The following is a 17,092-nucleotide window of genomic DNA, read 5'->3' as shown; positions in this document are numbered from 1 at the left end:
ATTGTATGTCTTTTTTTTGAGTGATTTTTAGTGACTTTTAGTGGTGTCTCATCTGTCATATATGCTGCACTGTGGAGAACGTTATTTTGCTCCAATGTACTCCGAGTGTGTACTACAGCAGTAACAATAAAGAACAAACTTGAACTTGATTTTCTTCTGGCCCTCAGTCTTTATGGGAAAGAAGCCTACTTTATAAGCTGAATGATCACTGAATATAAACTCAAAATCATGTAAAACCCCACCATTTCACTTGCATTCAGTGAGTTACTTTTTTTTATTATGAGTACTTATAGCTGTTGAATGGTTTTTCCAACACTATTTTCTGTTTCATTGCTTGTGGCATAATTTAGATTTAAAATTCTTCTAATGTTTCCTCCACACAGCACATGAGCTTTATTCATCCATGTCAATTACTTTCCTTGTTTGAAAAAAAAAAAAAAAAGAAAAAAGAAAAAATGTTGACTGTGTCAAGCAAAAATATGAAAGTAAATAGAGTGAAGAGCAGGGGTTAGGCAATATTTATATATTTTCTTGCTCCTTGTCTCCTCAGGCGGTGACGATGTGTTCGAGCACAGAATCTATGTTGTTTTGAAATGCTTTTTCTCCCGTTTTTTCCCAGCCTGTTTTCTGCTACAAAGGCAGTGAGAGCAGCGGCGTTAGACCAGAGCCGAGGCTGGAGTCTTTAAATCCTGACGCGCTTCAAAGCACGGAGAGAGCAATTCATCTTCTTATCTGAGACTCAAAACAGGCTTTCTGTGTGGAAGAGAGAGGGAGAGAGGGAGAGGGGAGAGGGAAGAGGGAAAAAAATGCTGTCGAGTAATTTTCCGTTTAAACGTTCCACTCCACAACAATTTGCATAAGCAGCCCTGCGTCTGTGATAAGAAGATTGGTAATTTTCAAAGGCTCTGTGGGGATTGAGAATTAAAAGCCTTTCTCCGCTATCTCCCCTCTTGCAGCTGGCCACCACAGATTCCCCAGCTTCTCTCACGCATTTCCTCCTAAACTACGCCTTATAAACTTTCTCTACCATCCTGTCCTCCTCTCTGCTCGCTCTGACAGTGCAGAGTCGCTCCCTCTCTCTATATACTGTATCCCCCCCCCTCCCTCTCTCTCCCATACACTCCTTCTTTTCTTTTTCTATTTCTTCCACTCGCTCATCCCGTCGCTGCTGTTATTTGGGGAGAACAAGAAAATAAATAAGGTTGAGGGGGAACAATAAAGGGCTTAGTATAACAAAGGAACTGTTGCAGTATTTTTAAACTAGAATTTTCCAGATGGCAGGGCAGGCTGAGACGCGGGACAGAGACACTCACAGAGGGAGAGACAGAGGTGGAAAGGGGAGGGGATGCTCTTATCATCAGTGACTTAATCTGACAGACAATGTGTCCTTAGTGCCAGGACTTCAAGGCTTATGGGTGCTGCAAGCCCTTAGGGAGAAGACAGTGTCTTCCTCACACCTTTATGTACATATTTAACATGAGGAGAATAGTTCATATTTAAGCTGAGATTCAATCAATTTGAGTATAAGAATTGATATCCGCACTAATTTTCCTCAATTATTCTTCCAAAAGCTATATTCACTACCTTTAAACATGATGTTGATGGCAAAATAGTAAGTTTTATCCATAATTTTATACTTGTCTGTGTGGAAAATCCTCTTAAACTGTATTGTCTTCAGTGGCACTAACTCTATCACCAACTGTGACATTAACTCCCTACTGAAACTCTACAATAACAACAAAAGATTTATGCATACTTACTTCAGATCTGGTCTTCAGCTAAAGCTAAGTTCTTCCCATAGACAACCAGCACAATATAAAATATACTGTATGTAATAATCTAAGGGTGATGTGCAAGGTAAAGTTTTAGCAGAAAACTAAATTCAATACGTTTTTTTTTTAAGTTTTCAGTTAAACCTTTTCCACAGCCATTGCTCGCACTTTTGCTCTACACTAATCAGAATCTGTAGAAACCATTCATGCATCTTTCTTTGGCTGTCAGTGCAGGTCCAGGTTGCAGTAAGAGCAGAATATGCAGGAGTCCTTTTCCTCAGTCACATCTCGCAGCCCCTCCTGGGATCCAAGGGTGTTCCCAGACCAGTTGAGATATAGAATCCCTCCAGCATGTTCTGAGTCTGCCCTGGGGCTGCCTCCCAGTTGGATAGGAGGCGTCCAGGGACACATCCTGATTAGATGCCTCAATCACCTCAAATGTCTCCTTTCAGATTGAAGATGATGAGTCTTGGGAAGCTATTGGATCATCCCTGAATCCTTCAGGGTAAACCCAGAATTATTGTGAAAGAAATAGTATTTGCCTGTTTGTGCAGTAGCTGTGATCTTATCCTTTCATTCACAACCCAAAGCTTATGACCATGGGTGAGAGTGGGTTACAGCAAAGCAGATGCTGCATCAATCTCCATTTTAATCTCACTTGTGAGCAGAACCCCGAGATGCTTAAAATCCTTGAGCTGAGGCAGCAGCTCTTTTCCAACCTATAGGGAACAATCCATCCTTTTCTGACAGAGAATATCAGCCTCAGACTTGGAGGTGCTAACCCTCATCCAACCGTTTCACACTTGGTTGCCAACTGAAGTCAATGTACAGTGGAGGTCACAGGCTGACAAAGCCAGCAGAACCACATCTTCGGCAAAAAGCAAAGATGCAATCTTGAGGTCATCGAAATGGGTGCTCTAGTCCTTTGCTGCGCCTCAAAATTCTGTCCATTAAAATCACAAATAGAAAAGGTAACTAAGGGCAACCTTGAAGAGCTACGAAGCTTAACCCCCTCTGAGAAACTACTGTAGAAAGAATGGCTCATTTGCAACAGGCCAAGCACTTTAAAACTAAAGCACCCCCCACAGAAGACCTCCAGAGACATGGTCATAACTCTTCTGCAAGACCACAAAACTCTCATGAGCCCTTCAGTATTTGTGTGAGGGTAAAGATTCTGCAATGCTTCAACTGAATGAGAGAACGCACCCTCTAGTTCCCTTTGTATATGTAACTACCAAACCCATCTGTCATCTGCTCATGGGGACTGTGCCCAACTTCCACCGAATACCTGAGAAATACAGTGTGTCATCCACAACAAACTGACAAAATTCAGTCTTTAGAGCCTTACGGTGATACACATCCACCTTCCCCTCATCAGAAAATAGTCCCACAAAGGCAAGGCGTCCCCTGGGTCCCCTGAGTCCTCCATCACTACCTTGTACAACCTGTCCCATACAAAGCCCTTTTATGAGTATTTTTCTTCCACTGGTTGAACTTTAAATCCTACTTGGCATTTTCCTCACTTAATGTATATATTCTAAATCTATACTAAGCAACTAGTGCTGCCACTGTTGGCAGGACTGAACAGCACCAACAAGTCACTGTTTGAAACATTGAGGATTTCAGTACCCTGAACTCTTTTTATGGTCAGGGCAAAATTTTACAAAGCCTCATTCTTCAATAGATACTTAAACAAACGGATGCCAAGTAAAGAAGGAGAAAAGCTCTAGAAACATGCTTTGTCCTTCTTGTTTAGTTACTCAAGATTCAGTTTTAAGTTATGTATCAATAATTTCCCTATAATGATCATACCAACACATTTTAGCAAGTAGGTGCATATAGGCATTAAACTTAAGATCTATGTATCTTTTAGAATTGCCATTGTTTTGACTCTCTTCCTACCCAATCATGTGCTGTCCTTATTCAAGACATCCTACTTGTCCATAAAAAGATCAGCAGTACTGGTCAAGGGCAAGAAGGAGAGAGGAGGTAGAGAAAAGAGGAGACACAGAAAAGGAGAGCATGAATGGCTTGTTCACCTTTCCATTTTTCAGTATTTCTGGGGCTGGCTGAGAAATTCAAAAACCTTTTTCTTCCAGGCAGAATGCAGAAAAACTGAATTATAAGATGATAGGACTGCCACACCAACTGGCTATCTATCTCATCTCTGCCTCCTTTACATGGAAGACAAATTTGTCTCTGGAAGAAAAACTACTTACCTTGTGTGACATGAGAAATATCCTCATACTGTAATACAACAATACTGCAATGCATTGATAATGGCCATAATATTATTCTCCCTTTATCACATCTGGTCGGGAAAATTGGAAGTCCATAAAATAAATAATGTTTACAGCAGAACTGCCTCACTTGTAATCGGCTTATATGCAATTTACATAAAACTCAGAGTCCCATGCAGTCACCCTGATTATGATATTTAAGAGGAGCAGCAAATAAACACAGACTCACGGCCAATCCTGGCATCCTGGGAGGAAGCCCTGTGACAACCATTGTCGACAGTGGAACAAAACACTCAGCATTTTTGGCCATTCATTAAAGATAGATTAGCCTTTTGTTAAAAAATAAAAATAAATAGCATATCAGCCAATCCCGTTGTCCACCTCTGACACGATGGACGCTCCTTTATAGCCTCAGCAACACAGAGACAGAACACTAGCAATTTCAGTCTGTACCGTCATATCAGAATTTGTGACTTTTACACCATTATTAGAAATGGCTGAACCTGCTTGCAATGTCCTGGAGCTTTCAACTGCAACACGCTTTCATCATCATCATCACACATCCTTTATTATCACTGTAACCTAAGTATAGAACCTCAGTCAGGGACGACAACTGAGCAAACTCCAGGACAACTGAGCCAACAACATTTGCAGATGAAGACTGTGAGATTTGGTTGAAAACCATGGAAAAAAGCTACTAAGGGGACTTGACATTATTTTGTCAAACAGTACAGTACAGTAGTTGCCACTGCACTGTTCCATGGTTGTTAGTGCTGTGGAGTAATCTATAGCAGACACACTGGAAAGCCTCTGTGAATGTCAACACACACCAGGCAAACCAGCCAAACCACATTGTTGCTATAAATCAACCAACAAAAAACCCTTTACAGCTGTGTCAATCTCATCCATGTTTGTTGTCATTTTTCTGTCAGTACTAATCATGACTGTAGCTTGGTAGTTAACTGCCAATGTATGAAGATGACATCCCTATTCTTAATCCTTCCTTCAAAGCTCTAATTGGTTGAAATTTCCCTCCACACAGGGGAAAAAGCCATTACTGAGCACAACACCAGACCTATCTGAACAAATTTAAGGTGTTGGCAGGTATTCAGGCTACAGACTTGTGCACCTAACATAAGGATTGTATCTTGACAAAATCAATCAACAATCTGACTATACTGTTCATGATGTTTAGAGCATTACTTATCTTATACTGGCCCTTTATGCAGCCCCTCAGTTCCGCCTCTGTCTGAAACAGCCCATTTTAGCTCTTTTTCTCATTCTTTAGTTGAAATGTCAGCTTCTCAAATACATCCATACATGTTTGAGCTGAAACTTGATCCGAAACATGATTGTTGAAAATGTAAACAACACATGGAAAAACCTAAGCAACAACGTTAGCAACAAACGCTTCAGAATGGACAGTCATTTATGGGCATGCACAATGAACTGATGTCAGCTCGTTGGTCAACAAGAAACACCAAAATAAAACAGGATGTAACACAAGATAGAAAACAAATGTGCAAACAGAGTAGCAGAGCAGGTTGAAGCCCTGACTTTTGACTTGCAGAGAGCATTTCAACATACATTAACCTCAAGTTTGGGAACATCATAACAGTATACAAAAAGCAGATTATGTCCCCTTTAAAAAACATGTCATGTTATGCCTGATACAATCCAAATTGGTGATAATGGTTAAATAATTGTAGATTTGTTAATATTCACATTTAAATTTTGGGGTGCATAACTGGTCAGATATTATGACATTGAACCATTGAATTGGATTGTATTGGCTATCTGCAATTTTAATTTAAAATATAGCTGCAAGAAGCAATAATCAGGTTCCAAGCAGATTGCAAAAAATTGCAAAATTTGACATTTTTAAGAGCAGAAGACCAGATGCAGATGACTTGAGAGATTACAATGATGAAAGAATTCTGACTCTAGGTCAAGCCGTTTTTGAGATAACTGCAAAAACGTAAACTTGATTATTACAGCGTCACCTTGAGGTCAATGAGTGTCATTATATGTGCCTGAGTAGTGGGTGGAATGTGCAATCCACCTTCCAGTTTTTGGTGTTTTTGTATCTTACGGTTTTTGCTGCACAAACAGCTCTAGCAGATAAAAATAATAATAAAAAGAAATCTTCACAGGCTCACAATGGGAAACCTTCAACTTAATATGACCTCAATAAGCAGTTGAAAATATACCACATGCATGACTTGCTACTTTGTTCTAAGTAGGCCTTGCCCACACAGGGATTCAAATCCTGGACCTTTATATCACAGTCAGCAGCTTAACTTCTGGACTATTGGCTCTGCTGGCGAACATGCTGTCTTTTGTTTCACGACCTCAAAGTTGAATACAATGGAAGTCTGTGGGACTTAATATAGCTGAAATTCAAATATTCACCAAAATTACAGATGTACAGATAAATAGTTGAAAGACCTTTTGATTGTTATCAACAAAGACATGTTTTCTGATATTTTCATGAAGCTTGCTTGGTGACAGGCCAGACTCAAACGGGTAAACCTTGCAGTTACAAGGCTTGTGTTTAGACCACTAGACCATCAGGAGAGCACAGCTATCTCTGACAGCAGTTGACACTAAACATTAACTTAGCTCTGCATACAATGAAATACTGCATTGAAGTCAATGAGAGTGAATAATTTGGAAGAATGAAGTGTGTGTGATGCATGCAAACAAAACACAAAACCCTGACTCATCTGGCTGGTAGAGGCCTGGGAAGAAGACAAAAGAAAAAGCTTAATAAGGAAGCCACAACTACCCATGTGCCGTCTTCTCCAACCCCACCCACCAGCTCCTAGGCCAAGAAACCAAACCAACCTCACAAGCAGAAGGCAGAGAGGGACATCACAAAACTTAAAAACTTCACAACAATTTGACTGTTGGGGTTACAATTCTGAAAAAAACACACATCAACCTGCTTTTCTTGGGTGTATTGTCAAATATTTTGGTGAAATGTGTTCAAAAATTGCATGAAACAGAAAATGTTGTGCTTACAGTGCAAATTACATTCAGACACTTAATATCACTGCTGACTCACTGTTTGACCAATCTGAACACCAATTGAAACACGTGATACCTAGTATCCAAAGAATGTCCAAGAGAATTTTGGCAGCAATTGAATAAAGACTAGTGGAAATATACACTCACCGGCCATTTTATGAGGTAGACCTGTTCAACTGCTCGTTAATGCAATGGCAGCAACACAGTGCATTTAGGTATGTAGCTCGATCTGCTGAAGTTCAAACCAAGCATCAGAATGGGGAAAAAGGTGATTTAAGTGACTTTGAATGTGGCATAGTTGTTGGTGCCAGACGGCTGGTCTGTGCATTTCAGAAACTGCTGATCTACTGGGATCTTCACACACAATCATCTCTAGTGTTTACAGAGAACGGTCTGAAAAAGATAAAATATCCAGTGAGCAGCAGTTCTCTGGGCGAAAATGCCTTGTTAATGGCAGAGGTCAGAGGCGAATGGCCAGACTGGTTCGACTTGATAGAAAGGCAACAGTAACTCAAATAACGTTACAACCATGGTATGCAGAAGAGCATCTGAATGCACAACACGTTGAACCTCGAAGCAGACAGGCTACAGCAGCAGAGGACCACACCAGGTGCCAATCCAGTCAACTAAGAACTGAGGCTATAATTTGCACAGGTTCACCAAAGTTGGACAATAGAAGATTGGAAAAACATTGCCTGGTCTGATGAGTCTCAATTTATTTCTGCTGCAACATTCAGATGGTAGGGTCAGAATTTGAAGTATACAACATGAAAGCATGGATCCATCCTGCCTTGTATCAATGGTTAAGGCTGCTGGTGGTGGTGTAATGGTGTGGGGGATATTTTCCTGGCACTCTTTGGGCACCTTAGTACCAAGTAAGCATTGTTTAAACACCACAGCCTACCTGAGTATTGTTGCTGACCATGTCCTTCCCTTTATGACCACGCCATACCCAATTTCTAATTGCTACATCAAGCAGGATAATGCACCATGTCACAAAGCTCAAATCATCTCAAACTGGTTTGAACATGACAATGAGTTCACTGTACTCTAATGGCCTCCACAGTCACCAGATCTCAATCCAATAGAACACCTTTGGGAGATTTGTATCATGGATGTGCAGCTGACAAATCTGCAGCAACTGTGACGCTGTCATGTCAATATGGACCAAAATCTCTGAGAAACGTTTCCAGGACCTTGTTGAATCTATGCCACAAAGAATTAAGGCAGTTCAGAAGGCAAAAGGGTGTCCAAACTGGTACTAGCAAGGTGTACCTAATTAATTGGCCGGTGACTGTAGATGTTAACTAATTTTGCCTATTTCGAAAAATATAGAGTGTCAGACTTCTGAATTGACCATAGGTTGCAGTGAGGCAAACTTTTGCCACATTTCAGTGGCTGTACTGAAAAAAAAAATTCAGCTCTGTAGAGAGTATGAGTGATTTATTGTGCTTTTTTGAATTTTGGAATGTGAAATATCTAGAAATTTAGATTAATTGTAATAAGCCACAACTGAATCATGATCCTAGATCCCTAGATCCTGCCAACCAATTTAGTATGAATCTGTGCAGCTGATTATGATATATAAACTTTTCGCATTTGTGGTGCCCCCTGGTGGCAGAATATCCCAGGACTGCGTAGCAAAGCTCAGACCTAGCATATGAATATGTGCACCAAGTTTACAGTTAGCAAGTTACAATAGCTTAAACGCCCAAAATGTAATTTCTGCAGCTAGGGGTCCCTCAATCAAATTAATAACAAAAGACAGAGTTTGATGACACTGTTAAGTAGCGTGGTAGTTATAGATGACCAAGATCTAAAAATATTATCATTAAATGTGGCTTAAACTAAATAAAAGTCAATTTATGACAGTTTCTGGGGGACAACCACAATGCTGACATAGTATCTTGTATGCTTGTACTCTTTGGTAGACGCCATTGTGGCAGGCAACCACAACACCGAGGTATTATCTTGTATGTGTATACAGTGTGAGACCACTGACAGGCGACCAAATGAGCTTGACCGTTACCTTGATTAAAATTACAGATTTCTCTGGGTTTGAAAATTGTTGGAAACATTTGGGATATTGTAAGTACACAACTCAACAAAATATATAACATAGGTCTAGTTGTTTTTAGACATTTTATTGCAAAATAGTTACATATTATAGCTTTAAAGACACGGTATAACATGTATAATTTCAAAATGGATTGACGTATCAAAATTTCCTGTGCCAAGGTCAATGAGTGTCATATTATGTGCCTGAGTAATGGGTGGAACTAGCAACCCATTTGCCAATTTTTGTGACTTTTAGTCTTACAGTTTTTTTCTGTAGTGGGAAAGAATAAGAAGAAAGAAAGAATAATACTGAGAACAAAAACAATAGCGCTCCAGCAGCAAGCTTCGCTGCTTGGACCTCTAATAATAATAAGAATAATGAGAACAAAATCAATAGGGCTCCAGCAGCAAGCTTTGCTGGTTGGACCCCTAATTAGCCTAAAGAAAACAAGTTTTTGTAGAGTCACAAATTCAACTGCCTCAACCTGAACAGCGGCTTCAGATCTCATTGTTTAAAGAGACAAGTCCATTAGTAATGTGATCCACTACAATGAGGACAGATTCAAGCTTTTTGACTCACAAAGACATCTTCATTGCTGCTATTGAGGATTAACATGGAACAAGAAAGGTGAACTAATCTCAAAGTGTGTTGTGCACAATCACGCTGGATTCAGTAAGGCAAGCCTTGCTTCATAGTGTCTTTCACATCATATCCCTGTATGTGTGTGAGTGTACGGGAGTCAAACAGAGTGAAGCACCAGCAGTGTGGTGTGAGGTGGCTTTGTACTGCTGCTCTCACAGAGAGTCACTCTGCCATGGCTTTCAACCCTGCAGACATTTGCTCTCACATTTGCCAGTAGCAAAGTCAGAGTTTGCTTTTTTTTGGGTAGGGAAGGTTGGGTTCCATCCATGCTGCAACCCAATTTATACATGCAAAAAAAAATATATATATGTAATATGAATCCATATCAACATGAAAATAGTTCTGTACGACATATCTAGATCATATATGATGTCAAACACAATCTTTCACACAATCCTTTCTTCTAGCTTGCTTGAAACTTTACTGCTAATTCTTTTCAGTTTGTCCTCAAACTTTGTTGCTCATTTCTGCTCCTGCACTGCACTTCCCAAAGATCACTTGTCAATCAAACAGCATGACTGCGTCTGTGATGGCTTTTTTTCTTGGGCTTTGATTTGGGATTTTCTGTTAATCAAATTTCTGTAGGTGGCACACGTCAACAGTGCTCACAAATGCTCAGCTCAGCTTTTGTTCTATTCCAAATTCCAAAGTAGAAACAAGAAAAACAAATTTGTGACCTATGAAGGGGTTTTCAAGAGCCTACCAGGCTTATCTAAAACAATAAATAGAAATGCTTTGATAACCTGACTTAATTCTCACTGCTGCTCCACAGCAGCCTGCAACAGAGTAGACATTTACCTTTTAGACAAATATTATTAATATTAAGTAGAAAAATTTGATGTTTGTTTTCTTATGCAAAAATGACAATGATATACAGTATTGGTGGGGAGTTCACAGGGTTTTTGAGTATCAACTCCAGCATATGGCAATGGTACACGTTCAAACAGCTTATTTAGTGGTAGCCAAATGTGACAGTCTTGAATGCTATAAACCTACAGATCAACAAGGTAGCAGCATATTGCATTGAATCAACACAGACCTGTTCAAATGCACAGGTACACATACTGTATATACACAAAAAACACATGTAGGTGATATGATACAAGAATTAACATATTCCTCTGAGAAAAAGAAATACACACTGTTCCATGAATAAAGAGCAATAGAGATCCTCCCTCAACTAGTGTGAACACAAACACAACCACAATGTCATAAAATGAGCATGCATGCATTTGATTGCTTTGATGTATTATCATAGTTAAGTATGTTTTTGTTCATATTTGTCTTCCTTAAAATTGAAATATGGAGACCATGCCCTGGACCCAACCTCTGCTACTTAGGAGTCTTTAGTATTCAGTAGAACTTTCTAATGCCAGACCTAACACTCAATTTTGCCCAAACAGCAATATTTATAGCAAAACTGCACACTCTTCCCTCTTACCAATGAAAAGTTGAACTCATAAGCAATAAATACACCCTTGCTCAATTCAATACATTAATACATATCTAATGTTAGTAATGTCAGTTACTCTGTAAGGTACATCTTAAGTTTGCTAACACTAGCTGAGTTAGTTCACTGACTTTATGACTCTTCTCTACTTGTGTCACTGTTACACAGTGTTTTAGCATTTATCCTGTAGTTGTCACTTGTGGCACTGGTAGCTGTTGTTCAGCTGAGGTTACATACTGTAGGTTTGCTTTAATGTTGAACCATCTGTGATCAGCAACAGCTGACAAATCAGTGATTTAGCAAGATTCCGCTCATTTTCCACACAAACTACAATAAAGAAAAAAGATGTAAATACTCAGATTTTGAAATATGCCAGAAATATGCTTTATATCTCTTTGCTAACACAGTTGCTCCTTCAGTTGCTTTATTCTGCTATTTCTGATTAAGATACAAATAGAGAAAATAAGAGAACTAAAATAACATCATGATATGTTATGGTAGCAAAACATACATGACTAATGATAAAGCAAAGACAATTTAGATGGCAGTCTTTCATCAAAAGCAGCAATGTTGATATATATTTGGTCCCCAGAGGATGAACCCTCCTGGCCTTTAGCATCACCTGCAACCTCATGAGCTTCTATCGAGTTCCATTCTCAGGACAAATTTATATTTTTCTTCCCCCTGATGCTAAGACTCTTATAATATTTGAATTGTCTTTGTGGTGGTCGTTCCATCCAACACTTATGTATTATGGGGTATATTGAACACTAGAGGCTCTAGAAGCCTCTGGTGAGTCTTTAGACATTTAATTATTTTTTTTAAATCAAACTAAAAAGTTGTAAGAAGAAAAATGTAATAAATGTATCCATGTTTTATTTGAGGGCAGGTTTTCTCTCTGCTCTTCGAAATGCTCAGTCCAGCTGTAGCTGATGTGGGCCGAGCCAGAGGAGTATCACTGACATCAACCTGGGTAACTTCAAACATTGTTATTCCCTCTCCATATCCTTCAAAGTAACATAAAGAGTCCAGAGGGACTCAGGGAAGAGTGATTGAACAGTAAGCCAGTTTCCCCGCAATCTGTCAGAGTTAGCCCATCCCCCCAGTCTGAGTGCAGTGATCAGTCAGAGCTTTAACACTGATTAGGTTATTCTTTTTCATTATCGTATTTGTCAAAAGGGCAACAATTTGTATGTGTCTGTGTGTGAATGGGTCCATTCATCTGTCTACCCATTCATTTACAATCCATCGTTCTTTTTTTTTTGTCTTCTTTTCCTTCCCCTCCCTCTTCCTTTGTTCCTTCCACAATCACAATAGCCAGCCCTCTATATTATCCTCAATTTAGCCAGAGGAAAACTGTGTTACATTGATTTTTTTGAGATTCAAAAGGATGTAGTTGCTCACTGGGAGATCAATTTTCAGCTCTGAAGATCAATGGACTTTTAAGTCTTCACTGTGACATTAGCATGGAACTCCCCCCAATCAAATCAATAATGACTTCAGTTATTGCATAGTTTTTTTTCTACATGTGAAATAACTACAGCTTTTGTTCACTGAATTGCTAGAACATCTGTGTTTTATTGGTAATTATAAACCATCTTGTGCAGCAATCAACAATCAGAGTTCATCTTGGCCCAGTGAACACAGATGAGGTGATAAAACATCACCGCAACTAGAGAAACTTGCAGCGGGGAGAGTAATCTGCCTCCGGATAATGGATTATAGATTCAATTTATTTTCAATGTAAAGTGAGTAGACAAGGTGGGGCATGAGAAGAAAATGACATCCGCTCTTAATTGACCATCAATGGGGATGTGCAGTGGTGCATGTAGACCAGCATCAGGGAGTGTTCAAGGCTACATCAGTGCATAGATGTGCTGCAAAGCCTTCAATCTCTTTATTTCATGCTCCTACTCCCCCCTCTCCCTCTCTGTCCTGTTAATCACAATAGTGCCATTAACATCAACCTACATTCACCTCATGTTGGGTAAATATGAGTTAATGACTGGTGAAAATTGTTCACATCAGCTCCTGGCAATTACACGAGGTTAGAATAGCCGCACGTTAGAGTGACAGAACCTGAACCAGATCTCAGGTCCACACTTCCTCGTCCGACAAAGTTTAAGATTGGCTTTGACTCAAAGGACAACTCCATCTGTGCTTCCTTCCGGATTTTTCAAATGGAAATGCCCACTCAGCCCTTAGCAAAAAGCAGTGATGTGGTTTAGAGCTAGAGCGCTGATGCCCAGCAAACCCCCTCATCCACCCACCACCACACACACACGCACACACACACACGCAGTTAGCTGACAGCGTCTTCCTTACATACTTGCTCGCTGTACATTAGAACATGAGAAATTGTCCAGATATACTACGAGTGATGTCTCAGCGCTAAGTCTGAGTGTGTGAGATGTTTATAAATGCAGTGGACGGAGTGGAGGGACAGACAGCTGCTGAGTGCCGGGAGCTCTGGAGGAGAGAGCTGGAGGCAGAGCCAGAGTTTCAGGAAAAATAACAGCCGCGAGTCACACCGGATTCTGCTCGGATGCGGAGCCGTTTACTGGCGGGAAGAGAGCTCAGAGTTTATTTGAGCAGCCGCAACAGTGAGTGCTCCGTCTGTCTGTCTGTTAGCACATTTAGCAGAGCAGCAGCAACAGTGAGTGCTCGGTCCATCTCTGTCGCTACTAGCTAGGCAGACTATACTGCCTGCCTACTATATTAGTTTATACGTATCAACGGCATCATGCAGAAACCTACGTCAGATCACATGGGAAAAAAGTTTTTAGGGCTTGGGAAAATGGCATTTTGGTGCTAAAACACGTACTTTGATCAAAATTTGTATTTTTCAGATTTGAATACATATGAAACACTACTAGGAAGCTACAGAGTGATAAAAAAAACTTAAAAACTCAAAAAATAATGTACCTGCTGTTTAAAATCAATATGGGGCTCAGGTTTGTGTCATTTTTGTTTTGAAATGACAAGATGAGAAAATTTAGTCTGCGTCTTTAGAAAGCCAATCAAAACACAACAAAGTCAGGATTGAATGTGGCTTCTTTTGTTCAGCTTTTTTATTTCACCACAAGCCTTTTGATAAACTGTTTCCTGTTTATGTGCATCACTGCTATTGAAAAAAAGTGACTGTTTCTATGGAGAAACAATAACTGTCATGCTGAAATGAACTCAGCAATGGAATCTTTGCAGGCCGTGCAGACAAGCATTGTTTAAACCCACAGAACCACAGATCTTTAATTCTAGTGGCCATAACAAATATGTTGGGCTGAATTTTGCTACAAAAAAGTCAAATGAAAGTATGAAAATGATCCATTTCCTGCAGAAAATTTAATTGAGCTTGCTTGCGCTGAAAATTGCAGTTGTTATAAAATGATAAAATGAAGTTGTTGCTTATGAAATGTTGTATGTTGTATGCAGTTGAAGCTGAAGCACTTAAGGAGCTGATGTGTCAGTTGAAGTGTCACTAAGAGTAGTTAAAGAATAAGAGATGAAAGTATGTGGAAATGTTGTTTGACATGTACATACTAAAAGCAGGTGAATTGTCAACTGAAATGGAAGCACTGGAAATACTGTAGGTGGAGCATGTGCACTTTAATCAGTGAATGTAGTTGCTATGTGAGCACTGACAGCAGCACAAATAAAATCTGATGTGTGACTGCTGAACATGGTTGAATTGTAGTTTAAGAGTAAGCATCTACTGAGGTGTCAGTTGATGAGCAGGTGATGAAAGCAGGTAAGGTGAAAACAACTCTGTAAGCAGTTGAAGTGTCAGCTGGTTTGAAAGCACTGACAGCAGCTAAAATGTCAATCAAAAATACAGAATTTCACTTTCACGCACTATAGCTTCAATAAAGTGTTAATTATCAATTTTCCACACAAAATGAGACAATGAAAGGGAGCATGCTTGTGCTGAAAATTGCAGTTATGCAATTTATGAAAATTGCTGAAATATTGTATGAGAGTTGAAGTTGAAGCACTTAGGGAGCTGAAGTGTCACTATGAGCAGATGAAAAAAGATGAAAGTAGTGGAACTGTCACTTGACACGTAAGTGCTGAAAGCAGTTGAATTGTTAGTTTAAATGGAGGCACTGAAGATAGTTTGAGAATGTGCACTTACAGTGGCAAAAATCAATTGCTATGTAAGCACTGAAAGAAACAGAAATTACATATATATATATATATATATATATACAGTTCAGCACATAATAGCAGGGTATAAGATGCAGGCAGGAACAGCGTATATGGAACACCATAACCAAGTGGCTAGCATAGTGTACAGGAACATCTGCACTGAGTATAGGCTGGAAGTCCTAAGGTCACAAAGGAAGACACCTCTCAAGATGGTTGAGAATGACCAAGCCAAGATCCTGTGGGACCTCCAGATCCAGACTGACAAGCTGGTGATGATCCAGACTGACAAGCTGGTGATGGCTAACGAACCAGATATCGTGTTGATCGACAAACAGCAGAAGAAGGCAGTGGTGATAGACATAGCAATCCCAAGTGACAGCAACATCAGGAAGAAGGAACATGAGAAGGTAAAAAAATACCAAGGGCTGAAAGAGGAGCTAGAAAAGATGTAGGGAGTAAAGGCAACAGTGGTGCCAGTGGTAATCGGAGCACTGGGGGCTGTGACCCACAAACTGGGAGAGTGGCTCCAGTAGATTCCAGGTACAACATCTAAGGTCTCTGGGGGGAGAGGGTTTATTGATGATTTTTTTACTTTATACATATATACATATATACATATATGTATATATGTATATATGTATGTATGTATATAAAACCATGCCGTCCATTAAAATAATCATCAAAATCATTGTTACTAGGATCAACAGATAAGCACTACAATGTCTGCACATTTTGCAGTGTGCACAGAAAAGAGGAATGAGATTTGATGTCAACATGGTACAGAGTGTACCTCTGTGAGTCTAACGGTCTCTAAGTGTCTGTCTGTCCTCCTCTCCTTTGTTGTTGTTCTTCCATTCAGCTATTCTGCCTCTGCAAAGACAGTGGCTGTGGATTGGCGGAGAGCTAAATTGCTCCGTGTGAGCTCGGTCACGGCTCAGCTCTCCTTGAGATAATGAAATGACAATTAATGGGAAAGCTGTTGCCATTCGCTCATTTGTTCGTTCACTAGTGGAGCAGCAGCATGGTGGCACAGACAGAAACGACTGCAGTCATGACAGACTCTGGAAACTGCCCAGCAATCGTTTTCACATTGAATAGCCATCTGTATGATATTGGAAATCTATATACATCTAGCAAAATGAAACTTGAGATGATGTCCATGGCGGTTGACAGATGCTCCCTAGCCGAAATATAATTCTGATATCAGATTTCCAGCACCTTTGAAATATGATTTTTATCTTTTACTGACAGTTAAATAGACAGATATCACTAATAGCAGTAATAATTGCAGTTAGAGAGTTTGGATGCAGCTCTGAAGCTATGTAACCCATGTATAAAAGGTATATCCTTTATTAACCCAGTGACACTTAAGTCAATACATTATTTACCATAGCCAGGGGCCTACACAGCACAGAGCCACACGAAGCTCTGGCCTACTGAGATAGTCCCTGACAGAATAGCAGAAGACATATATTTCCTTCAAGAGCGAAAGCAGACCCTTGGGCATCTCATAAAACGTCTCTCCAATATGTGCTGTGAAGTGGAAATTCAAGCTACCCCAAAAACCACAGAGAAAAAAGAAAACAATTTCTATTTAATTTCAGCTACAGTTGTTGCCCGTCAATGCATTCCCCTCTCTAAGTCAATACACTTGTAGAATAAAATTGCAAATTTATAACCATTATCTCTGTAGAAGTAACACTTGTTCATGGAATTGGAATTATATATGTGGTTTTGTGTTTTATAAGACTCC

At 39.8% G+C, this 17,092-nt stretch overlaps 1 protein-coding gene across 5 annotated transcripts in view; it reads right to left on the bottom strand.

Annotated features, from left to right (window-relative positions):
- tsnare1 (T-SNARE Domain Containing 1) overlaps nucleotides 1-17,092 on the bottom strand; it is a 218,893-nt gene that overhangs the window by 76,062 nt on the left and 125,739 nt on the right. The window lies entirely within an intron of this gene.

This window comes from Thunnus albacares, chromosome 8 (genome assembly GCF_914725855.1).
Source record: "Thunnus albacares chromosome 8, fThuAlb1.1, whole genome shotgun sequence".
NCBI classification, from domain to species: Eukaryota; Metazoa; Chordata; class Actinopteri; order Scombriformes; family Scombridae; genus Thunnus; species Thunnus albacares.
The sequence above is the reverse complement of the archived record's forward strand: the minus strand, read 5'-3'. Positions and strand labels throughout refer to the sequence as shown.